Source organism: Meles meles, chromosome 1 (assembly GCF_922984935.1).
Source record: "Meles meles chromosome 1, mMelMel3.1 paternal haplotype, whole genome shotgun sequence".
NCBI classification, from domain to species: Eukaryota; Metazoa; Chordata; class Mammalia; order Carnivora; family Mustelidae; genus Meles; species Meles meles.
The window spans coordinates 144,764,638-144,776,911 of NC_060066.1; positions in this window are offsets into that span (position 1 = coordinate 144,764,638).

A 12,274-nucleotide genomic window follows, 5' to 3' on the forward strand; every position below is an offset into this window, starting at 1 on the left:
TGAGAGTCTAGAAATAAGTCTATGTTTTTATAGTCAGCTGATTTTTAGCTAGGGTGTGAAAGAATATTTAAGGGAGAGAAAGGATAGTCTCCTCAACAATGCTGGGAAAACTGGACACCCACCTCAAAAGAATAAAGTCAGACTCTTCCCTCACACCATATACAAAAATTAACTCAAGGGGCACCTGGGTGGCTCAGTCTGTTAAGCGTCTGCCTTTGGCTCAGGTCATGATCCCAGGATCCTGGGATTGAGCCCCACTTCTGGGTTCCTGCTCAGCGGGGAGTCTGCTTGTCCGTCTCCCTCTGCCCCTCCCTCAATCATGCCCTCTCTCTCTCTCAAATAAATAAATAAAATCTTTTTAAAAAAATTAACTCATCAGGATGCCTGGGTGGCTCGGTCAGTTAAGCATCCAACAATTCTTGGTTTCAGCTCAGCTCGTGATCTCACAGTCATGGGATTGAACTCTGCATCCAGCTCTGAGCTCAGCTTGGAGTCTGCTTCAGATTCTCTCTCCCTCTCCCTCCTGCTCGCTCTTTCAAATAAATAAATAAAATCCTTTAAAAATAATTAAAAAGTGAACTCAAAACAGGTCAGATATCTAAATGTAAGCAAAAGTCTTAGAAGAAAACATAGGAGCAAATCTTCATGACCTTGAGTTTGGCAATGGATTCTTAGATATGACCCCAAAAGCACAAGCAATAAAGAAAAATGAAAGAGAGACAAACTGGACTTCCTCAGAACTGAAAACTTTGTGTTTCAAAGGATACCATCAACAAAGTTAAAAGATAATTCACCAAATGGGAGTAAATGTATGCAAATCATGTATCTGATAAGGTATTACATTTTGAATATATAAAGAACTCTTATAACTCAATAATGAAAAAAAAGACAACCCAATTTTAACATGATGAGAGGATCTGAAGAGGCATTTCTCTAGAGAAATTACACTGATGACCAATAAACATATGAAGCATCATTAAGTATCAGAGATCAACATCTCTGATGCAAATCAACATCACCAGGAGATACCACTTCATACCCAGTAGAATGAGAAGAATCAAAAAGTCAGATAATAAAAGTGTTGGCAAGGATGTGGAGAATCAGAACCCTATACACTGCTCTTGGAAATGTAAAATGCAGCCACTTTGGGAAACAACCCAGCAGTTCCTTAACATGTCCTCATTCAGTTACCATATAACTCATATCCCCTCCTCGCTATATATCGAGAAACGATTGCCTATGTCCACGCAAAAGCCGTATGTGAATGCTTGCTGAAGCATTATCCAAGATAACCAAAGGGTAGGAACAGCTCCAATGTACACCAAATGATGAGTAGATAAACAAAATGGGTTAGCACCACCCAGTGGAGTATTACTGATTCATAAAAAAGAATGGAGTATTGATACATGCTACAACCTGAAGGAACCTTGAAAACGTTACACAGAGGTAAAGAAGCCAGTCACCAAAGACCCCATATCATTTGATTCCATGTATGTGAAATTCCATAATAGGCATATCAGTAGACACAGAAAGGAAATTACCAACTGCTCAGGGTCAAGGAGGTGGGAGGGGGGAATAGAGGGAGTGACAGCTTAGGAATAGAAGGTTTCTTTTTCACAGAATGAAAATGTTTTAAAAGCAATTGTGGCAGTGGCTGCATATATCTGTAAATATGCTTAAAACCCCTGACTTGTACACCTTAAATGGGTGAATTGTTTGGTGTATGAATGGCATCTTAATAAAATTTTTTAAAAATAATGGTAATAATACTCTTTGTCCTCTTCATATCTCAAAGGGTGGTTGCGAACTTCAAATGAGAGAGTTTATGTGAAAATACTTGGTACCCTATGCTGTTTTATACAAATGCAGCCCATTATATTCCTGAATGGGACCAATCAGCTTTTCCACCTGCACCTGTCAGTGCAGAACTCATAAGCTGCCATTTCTAAAAGTACCTTAGCCCCCAATTAGATTTCCTTTTCTTCTGTCGTTGACAAATTCATCCATTTCACCCTTGAAATATCTCTGCATAACAGTTTCTTGTGCAGTGCTTCTTACCATCACAGCCTTTTTAAAAGAGGAAATAACATTTCTTTTATGTGTTTTCCTAAAATTCAGCTCAAGTGTTGCATAATTACCACACATACCAAGTTCCTCACTGCATCAACCATGAAGTCCACATGGTGTGTATAATACTGTGCTAACTGGTAATCATTCCTTTCCTCTCAAGTTCCCAAACCCCTCATTATATCCTGGCCATCGCTATGCTCTCCAGAGCCGCGGTGAACGGCAGTCTGAATAGGCAAAAAGAGATGAGAAAGACATTTGTGCAAAGCGGTGAGGTTGAGAACAATATTGAAAGCATCTGGTTCTTGGCCAGGTGAGCCTATGAAAGCAGCACCAGCGCACCATTTTCAGACAGAAGGAGGGAGAAGGTGGCATTTTCTTTACTTGGCTGACCTGGCCAATCCTGCAGTCTAAATAACCCTAGCTTTTTCATCCAATTATACAGCCTTGGACCCCAGCCACGTTTCATCTGGCTTGCAAGCTGCCGATGCCCTCTTGATCTCTTTTTCACATTTTGCAAATAGTATCTAATGATAAGAGCTTTTTTGTAAAGCTCCGTGTACATGGTGTGGTGCCAAGAAGTGCTACGTTCCTCATCATGACTGCCTTATAAGGCAGATGGCAAAACTGAGGCCCTGAGAGACTTAATCACTGGACAAAGTCACGCAGCTGGTGGATGTGGCACCAGGACTCAAACCCTGATGCCGTTTGAACAGCAGAGCCCTTGCTCTTCATCATTGTTCTGTGCTGCATGTGGGAAACTAGTGCCCTCTAACAATTTCCAAATTGTTACACATCAAGGCATTTCCAGAATGTGTGAAGTTTTCCTACCTCTGCTTTTGCATATTAGCCTGGATCTGGGAGTATGTATTGCTCCTCTCTCCCAGAGGCATCCCTTGGTTGAGCCTCCAAAACAAGAGGAGCCTGGACATCCTTGGTTGCAGACAGCAGTTTTTATAGAGGAAGTGTGGAGTAACAGCGCCCCCAGGTGGCCATGTTTATTTTCTCATGTGGCCCTTGGGCAAGAAGTGGGATGAAGAAAGCTATACTGCTGACCTGATGGCTTTCGTGGTGCCCCGGGGCTCTAGCTGTGGACCCGGGCAGATTCCAGGCCTGGACTCTCCCACCATGGCTGAAACCAGAAGTACAAAGTCCCGACGGAAGTTTGAAGATACATGCCGACCCATAGGAAATCTGAAGGCATCGTGGCCTTCAGGGGACAGGGAAAAAACACCCCCTGTCACTCACTCTTGGTCCCACACCGGCATCTCCTCCAATGGAGTGCTAGCTCAGCTTTGTTTCCTTGCTGGGAAAAAAAAAAAAAAATCACCAACCCTGGGGTGGGAGTGAGAGTGGGAACACTTTAATTCTTAGTCGTTTTTCCCATCTTCATGTGAAATATGTCCATCCGGCCCATCCCTGATAACAGGTGTTTCAAGGAGAAGAGAAGAACCCAGGCATGCTGAGAGTCAGGAGTATTGGGGAAGGCAAGAAATAGAGAAAGGAAGAGGAATCAAAGAGAGGAGAGAAGGGGGAGGGAGGAGGGGAAACAGGAAGGGCCCAAGAAGAGAGGAGGGGGGTAACCCAGACCTCTCTGCAGTCTGGCTCAGTCCCCCTTGCCCCAGGCTTCAGAATCAGGAGGAAACTGAAAAGGCAGTGTGTCCAGTACACAAGATATCTCAATGGCTCCCCACTGGCCTCCCATCTGGCTTCACCTGGGCTCTCCAGAGAAGCAGAATGAATACATCAGAGAGGTGGGTAGGCAGATAGAGTTACTACAGGGAATTGGTTTATGAGATTTTGGAGCCTAAGAACTCATGATCTGCAGCCAGTAAGCTGGAGACTCAGGAGCGCCAGTGGTACAGTTCCAGTTCAAGGCTGAGGGCCTGAGAACCAGGACCCTGGATGGTGCAAGTTTCTGCATCCAAACCTGAAGCCAGGAGAAGACTGGTGTCCTAGATCAAAGAGGCGGAGAGAGAGAGAGAAAATTCTCTCTTAGTCAACTTTGTTATTCTTCTCAAGCCCCCAGTGGGACAAGGTACACCCACACTGGGAAAAGCAACCTCCCTAACTCCGTCCATGGATTCGAATGTTAATCTCATCCAGAAACATCCTCACAGACACCCTGAAATAATATTCAACCAAATATCTGGGCACCCCATGGCGGCACAGTCAAGTTCACACATAAAGTGATCCATCCCACTTGGCAAGAACCCCTCGGCACACCACTTTTTGGTTTGTTGTGTCCAGGCTGTTCTCACCCAAGACAGTAGAGGCTAAGGACAGAAACAGCCTTTTCCAGCATCATACCCCCAGCATCTGACACAGTAAGTGCTCAGGATGTTTGAAAAGTCTAAAAACAGATAAATGAGCAAATTCACAGATTTGGACCCAATATAAAGAATATACAGTTCTCATCTCATTACAGAGCTGTGCCCTCTCTAGAGGGAGGTAAGCTCTGAGTTCCGGGCTGTGCATGTCATCACATTCCCAGTACTTAGCGTGGTGTTTGACACACAGAAGGTGCTCGATAAATGTTTGGTGACCCAGGGACCACTGAGTGATTCCCTTCTTAGAGATGGGGCTGGCCTTGCGTTTCCCTCGGAGCTGACCAAAAACCACTCTCACTTCTCATTAGAGTCTGAGAACAGGCTTTAACGAATTGGTGTCTTTGCCATTCACTTCAGATTTCAGAAGCCTTTGTTTGCAAAATCCCAGCCTTCCGTGCTGTCACCGCAGCGAGGAGAAACCATCAGAGTGCCATCTGTCCCCTTCGGGGAAAGCTAGGAAGACTACAGTTAGTGCTGTCTTGAGCAGCCTGCAGCAGCACTGTGGGCCCTTCCAGGGCAGAAGGAAAATCCTGATTAAATGGAGCCACTCACAGCCCAGGAGCCTGCTGAGCTACAGGAGAGTTGCCCTAATGCTGTGAGATAGGTTTCCAGAAGAATTTCAAAAAGGATAAAGAGATCCAGTCTAAGTTCATCTTCCTTTCTGGAAGTCTCTTCTGTTCAGGAAAAGCAAGAGAAATCTATCTTTGGGGCTTCTGTGTCTTAGTTTTATTTGTGGAAAACCGTGACAGGGGTCCCAGAGAGTCACAGAAGTATGAGAACTTGTCAGCTCCCAGCTCCTCGGGGAGGTCGGGCTCAAGGAAATCCAAACCGCCAGTTAGTCATCACTTCTGACCTCTCACAGAGGTACGGTGGCGTGGTAGTGAAGAGGTGAGCTCTGGAATCAGAACTGCCCTCCGATGGAGGCTCCATCATCTGCTGGCTTGGGCCATTATAGGGGTGACACCAAAAGGTAGCTTAGCCACTCACGATCTCCATCAGACTTCAAGTTATTCCAGATGAAGACCATAACCATTGTTGTCATAAACAGTTGAAATAGTCTCCATCTTACGTGATTATAAGTGTATAGGAAAATGTTGCGTTTTTGTTGTTGTTGTTGGTATACATGAGCTAAGTTAACACGGTGTGCTTTTTATACAAACACAGCTTCAAGACAAATTCCTTATCAGTCCCCGCAACATTCCAAACCAGGTCACTACCCTAAGTCCCTCCGATAGTTAAAATTCTGGAGTCAACCCTTGCAAAGCATTTGCTTTCAGTAAGACCACTGTTATGACAATAAAAGTTGGTAGAGTTACTGAGTACTTTCTGTTTTCCAGGCACTGAACTAGCCATTTCTTTTAATTTTTTTATTAACATATGATGTGTTATTTGTTTCAGGGGTACAGATCTGTGAATCATCAGTCTTACACAATTCACAGCGCTCACCATAGTACATACCTTCCCCAATGTTCATCACCCAGCCACCCCATCCCTCCCACCACCCCTCCACTCCAGCAGCCCTCAGTTTGTTTCCTGAGATTAAGAGTCTCTTATGGTTTGTCTCCCACTCCGGTTTCATCTTGTTTCATTTTTCCCTCCTTTCCCCTATGATCGGTCTGTCTTGTTTTTCAAATTCCCCATATCAGTGAAATCATATGATAATTGTCTTTTTCTGATTGACTTTTTCGACTAGCATAATACCCTCTAGTTCCATCCACGTCGTTGCAAATGGCAAGATTTTGGGTTTTTGATGGCTGCATAATATTCTGTTGTATATATAAACCACATCTTCTTTATCCTTTCATCTGTCGATGGACATCTAAGCTCTTTCCATAGTTTGGCTATTGTGGACATTGCTGCTATAAACATTGGGGTGCACATGCTCCTTCGGATCGCTACATCCCTCTTGAGCAACTTTCTTCTCAGATAGACTCCTCTTCACTGAGTTGCTGTAAACCCCATTACTTATTGGCAAAACTTCGTATAACACCGTTCCCAGTATTTCAAAGTAAATCATCACGTTCTATGAGTCTGCACCATATGAGTCTCTGTCTACCTATTTTATCCCTGTCTTCGGCAAGTAGTCTCCTTTCCCTTTTGCTAATTCCTTTCATTAATCCTAATGTTTCCCCCGCGCCTCCAGGGGTTATCTGACACCAGAGTTGGATTGTGCAAGTCATTCAGCCTCCCGAAGGTTCCAGTGCTTCTTTTATGAAGCATTGGAGCCTTCGCTCCAATGGCATTACACCTCCCATGTAGGTCATTAGGAGAATTTTAATATGTATATTCCTATTCTGTGCATTTGTAAGACATTGAAGGTTCTCAATAAATGGAACTTTTCTTCCACCCTCGTCAGGCCCAGAAAACCCCAAAAGGACATACACGGAAAAAAAATCTAGTCCTGGTGTGCCCACCCAGATTCAAGGAGATGCCCCAGCACCAGCATAGCAGGACTTTCAAGACCCAAGACCTGAGCCCTGGGTCATGTGATCTGCTCTGGGGCAGTGTGTTGCCTCACTCAGGAGTGGAAGTGATTCTTGGAAGCTGAAGCAGTTGGAGATATAAAAGACAATAATCTCACACCTCTATGAGCTTTCAACAGGGCAGATATCTCTGAGACCACCAAACATAACTGTGAGGTACATAGCCAAGTACACTTGGGGGGGGGGGTGAGGAGCACATGGGGGCGTGTCCTGGGCATCTCCCCTCCCTGACCCAGGTCTAATTCACCTGCTACCTCCATCTCTCCAGCCCCCTTATTTTTTCCATTCTTCTTCCTCTTGTCATCCTTTCCTGTAAATGAAGATCATATTAATACAATGAGGTTGTTAAGTACATCAAAGTATAGATGTGCCTAACAGTGCTTTGTTAACTGTAAGGTGCTGTACAGAATGTATGTTTCATTGTTTTTATTTTGGGGGGCAGGAACTCCTCTCTATGTGTCACGTGCCATCTGTTAAAAGGACTGGTTTTATTTTGGGGAAGGAGGGGATGTTTGTTTAGTTTTAGGTCTTTGGGTTTTTTTTGTTGTTTTTTATTTCTGGTTTCTGTACACATTCCAGTTCATAAGGGAATTTAGTGACATTTTGAAAACCCAGCTGTCCTCCCAGCATAGCTGAGATGGAGACATGGCTCTCTGGAGAAAGAATTCTCACCACCCTGCAGCTGGCTACATAGCCTTGCTCAGGTGAGAAGGGGTTCAACTCCAAACTCATTCCCAGTGCTCTACTGAGTGTCAGTCCTTGCGACCTCTGATTGGCGGCTTGGATCAGAAACTACAATGTTTCCTTTGTGCTAACATAGAAGACTTGTCTCTCTCCAAATTGCCAGGTGCTCAGCCTTCTGGCTGAGTGTCAAATACAGCAGCTCCAGAGGACCCTTTGAGGTGCCCTGAAGGACCCCGCTGGGGGCTCAGTAACAATGTTTTCCTTCCCAGCCTGAGTTCTCAACCCATTGAGAAGTAAGGCAAAAGACCAAATAGTTAGAGACCAAAATGTCTCTCTCTCTCTCTCTTTTTTTTTTTTCTGATATAGGTTAGGTTGGAAAATCTAACTTGTATAGGTTGGCAAATGGAACCTCACCTTTAGGCTGGAGCCTGTTAAGGGAGTGCTGGCCCAGAGCGAGCCTCCCCCGCCAGGGAGTGGAACCGAGCCTGTCTGGAAGAGCTGAGCCAAGCACGTGCTCACAGCAGAGGAACTTGCTCCCAACGGGAAAAAGTGAGGCACTGAGCCAAGCTCCCTGTTTTCTTCCCAAGTCCACCACGTAAAAGGAACCCTGCCCTAGATTAATCCTAGCCAAGGACAATTCTTTGCTCTCAAAGTCTCATTGAGGCAAATGTTTACAGAATGGCAATTTCCTTCAAGAGGGACATCTGGTTACCCTATGATCTATTCTCTCCTGACATAGTAATTAACACACCTCCATCGCATGCTCCTTTTGGTGTCTACCACAAACCCCAGTTGTGTTCTGGCATTCACACCTCCCACCACTGCAGTCACTTCTTCCGTTTACCTAACACCCAACACCTACTCACCACCAGCTGTAGTCTGAGGGCTCGCATGACAGAGTGGCCCAAGTTAGCATTTCCTCTTAACCGTTCAAATGATACAACCTGTCCCTCTTTTGTCCTTACATAGGCACATTCTGTTGGCGGTTTCCATATTTTTGGAGTCCAGTGTCTTTCGTGTTATATGAACCCACAAATACAATAAATGGAAACCCTAATCATTGCAAGGTTTTTTTGTTTAAGTCTGTTCCATTCAAATGAGTCATACTATTAAGTAAATACACAGTTTCCTTTAAACGCCTCATCTGTTACACAAGTACCAAAGAGTTCACTCTGTCCCCGTGTTGTGTTACAGCTTTTCCCTTGTTCTCTAAAACTTTCATTCTTGGATTACACATTTTCAGGGATGACTGCCAATTCCTCCTTTCTCCTCTGTCCTCCTCTGAGCATTGTGCATGTGCGTGTTTTCATGTCAGCTTCCTAGTCCTGCAAATAAAAGCCCCCTTTCCTGTGTTTTCAGCAAACTGAATCAATTCCAATTCTCGTCTGGGCTTCCGTATGTTTAGTGTGCGTGCTCTGCTGGACTGTTCCATTCAGCTTCCCACTCTGTTTCAAAGGCATCTAAGATAAAGTGCAATATGCTGGAAAGGAATTGAACTTTCTGAGTTCAGAGCCTCCTCCTTCAGGACTGCAACAGCTGGGCGGGTGTCTAAGGGGACTTGGCATGTAGTTGCCTCCTCCCTTGGGCTTCCATTATCTTCCCAACAACCTTTTATCCTTCCTCCAGCTCTGGACCCACTATCTGTATTTTCATGACTTGCTCCTCTGTCTTTCTCCTTACCTACCCTGTGAATCCGCCAAGGCAAAACCTTGTCTTATTTTTTGGATCTCCTCCAGCTAGCTCCCGACTCCTAGTGGGGGGATCTCAGTTACTATTTGAGGAAAGGGAAAGGAAAAGAAAGAAGTGAGGAGCTCAAGAGGGGCCGGAGTACATAACACCCATGCATATGGCAGTACCCCTCTCCAGAAAGCTGTCCCCACACTACACTGTCTCATGGCCAGCTCCTTCCCTTCTGTCACTCTTATGTCCACTCAGGGTCACCCCTCAGAGTGTCTGCATCCTTCCTAAAGGAATCACCAAATGGGCACACATGAACACACACACACTCATCTTCTATCTTCCTTCCCTGTTTTATCTATTTCTGACTCTTTGCTATCTGAAATTATTTTAGCTGCAGATTTAGTGATTGCCTGTCTCCAACCATTACAATGTAAGTGCCAGAAGGTACCTTCTCTACAGTACCTTAAATAGTGCCTGACATGTGGTAAGTACCTAGAGAGTTTCAGTGGAACGAATAAATGAAGAAAGAGAGAGAGGAAGGAAGGGTGCGTCTCCTTGTCCTCCGATGCTCCATTCAATGAACTTTTTTTTTAATTTTTATTTTTTTTAAGATTTTTATTTATTTATTTATTTGACAGAGAGAGACACACTGAGAAAGGGAACACACAGAAGGAGGGAGAAGCAGGCTTCCCGCTGAGCAGGGAGCCCAATGTGGGGCTCGATCCCAGGTCCCTGGCAGGCAGACGCTTAACGACTGAGCCACCCAGGCACCCCTCAATCAATTTTTTTTTAAATGTAGAGCAATGAAAACTTCCAGGGAGAAAAAGGAAACTGTTCTTCTGCCCTTTGCTGACCTGCCCCCTGGCTCTTCAGTGTGGGCAGCAGGGTCCGGAAAACATCTGGGTGGGAAGACAGGTGAGGGAAATGGGAAATGTGGCAAGCCATGTATCCTTCAAGATGCAGGGGAAGAATGGTCTAAGGAATGTGGTGGGCCAGGGATTCGGAGGCGTCCTGGAGAGGGTTCCAGCCACACTGCCCCCGTGCGATAAGGGACCTGCCGTGCTTCAGAAAATGGGATCACGGTTTGCACAGACTCCCACAGGCAGTTTATATAGCTCAGGGCACCCATGAAGAGGTGGCACAGTGAGGCCTCAGAAGGGCCTGGAGGCAGCCCTGGAAAGTCAGGAGCCAGAGGCTGCAACGTCACTGCTTGGCCCGCTACATTGTCATCTCTCCATGCTTCTGCGTGTCCACTTCCTTCCCTCATGGCTGACCTCTCACAGGAGCCAAAGATGGCTGCTCGGCGGTCCCACACACCCAGTTCCTGGTTCCAAGGCGAGAATCTGATGGCACCAGCTTGGGTCAAGTGTCCACAACCCTTCTCATCAGCTGTGGGCTGGGGTCGCTTTGTAGCCAGTGGGGTTCAGAGAACGGACTATGTGGCTGAGAATCACCCCAAAGGAAATTTACCATCTTTACCTTAGCCAAGAGGTGGTGTATGTACTCCAGACTGATAACATCTGAGAATGTTATCGTCATTTCTTTTTAAATAGCCAGATAGTTTTCATTTGTTTCCTCTGTCATTCACCTGTCATCGCCTAACACTGGGAGCGTAAAATAGAAAAGGCTGCCCTGTGAAATGTGTGCTGGGTCACTAGGGCAGGAAACACTTGTTCCAGGGTTCGTGGATCTGAAGCAGCCATCATGAGTCAATGACAGAGAAATGTTTACCGCCCTCAATTAGCCTAAAGAAGCCAAGTGTGACAGAACTCCCATGGGCAACTTTCCATCTTTCTCTTTCATTGATTCTGCGGCCTGAGAAAATAACTCCTGGAATGTCCAACCCCTTCAAAAGAGCAAGATGGTGTATCCTGAATGCACCCAAAACACACTCTTCTTTTTTTTTTTTTCCCTAAGATTTCATTTATTTATTTATTTGACAGACAGCACAAGTAGGCAGAGAGGCAGGCAGAGAGAAAGAGAGGGGGCAGGAAGCAGGCTCCCTGCTGAGCAGAGAGCCTGATGCAGGGCTCAATCCCAGGACCTGAGATCATGACCTGCTGAAGGCAGAGGCTTAACCCACTGAGCCACCCAGGCACCCCCAAAACATACTCTTCTTTGGGTAATTAGGAGGCCAGCTCACACAGCCTTACGCCTCTATCGCTGACTACTTCTGACTCATGGAAATGGCTTGCTGGCTAGTGAGCCCAAGTGTATGCAGGTGTGTGTCCACCACTGCCCTGGCTTGTGAAGAGGTTTGGGGCCAGTTCTGTTTGGTTCCACAGGACTGCTTCCCCAGGTACGACTCCATGAAGGCCGTCTAGGTGATCAAGGTTTTGATCCCGGAGATTTGAAGTGTTCTGAACTACTGGAAGGGGGGGCAGCTGAAGGAAATCCTGGGGCACAGGTAGTTGTTTTCAGACCTAGCTAATCATCACTGTGACTGCAGCCAATGAGCATTCCTCACCGCAGGTGAACAGGACACCTAATCTAGGTCCTCAGGACTGGTGCAGGTCTCCGCGCTTGTGAGCTGCTGGGCCAGGGGCCATGTTCCAGTGGAGCACAGCTCCCTCTCTTTCTGTCATTGAGGTCCTTCCTCTCTGCTCACCCTCTCCTCCCCCCACTCTCCCGCAGCCCCCCACCCCCCAATGCCATCTGTGGAATCTTTAGTCTGGGGGCAGAGCTCTTTCTGTCTCACACCTGTACCCATGACTTTTGAACTTTAGCATTACTAATTCGCCTCCTTTATTCTCTGCCTCAAGAGGAACATCCTTCTTCTAGAAGTACTGCATGACTCATCTAGTTTTCTGGCCCTGGAGGAAGATCTTCAAGGTGCAGGTGGAGAAAATCAGAGTGCAGGGTTGGAAGGATGGTGGGTGTTGAGGGGTGAGTGAGAACACAGAGATGATTCCTGAAAATATTATCCCATTCCATTTGGATTAGGCATTGTGCCCATAATACGATGCTTGTTACTATGAAGTTTTGTGTTCTTGCTCACGTGGTTTCCTGCAGGGCTACAAGACAGACAAG